We start from the raw sequence: 295 nt of genomic DNA on the forward strand, positions 1-295 counted from the left end.
CTCAGCTCTGCTCACGGCGCCGGGGTTTGTAGCACTTTCCTCCTGCCCCAAACCGACTGTGAACTTCCCAAATAAAGGACAATTCCTTCACACCCAGGCCTCTTCATTGCCAGCGAGGGGTGTGGGGGGGTGTGATGCTCCTCTCGGCTGTCCCCCCTCTTGCCACACACACACACGGCTGCAGTGGGGGCCGGGAGAGGCTTTGGGGGGCGAGGGGGGAGATGGTTATGGACCCCACAGAGCTCTGCCCCAGCTGTGGCAGGAGGGAGTGACTCCACGGCAGGGGATGCTCCAC

Source organism: Cariama cristata, unplaced genomic scaffold (assembly GCF_000690535.1).
Source record: "Cariama cristata isolate BGI_N322 unplaced genomic scaffold, ASM69053v1 scaffold27006, whole genome shotgun sequence".
In the NCBI taxonomy this organism is placed as follows: Eukaryota; Metazoa; Chordata; class Aves; order Cariamiformes; family Cariamidae; genus Cariama; species Cariama cristata.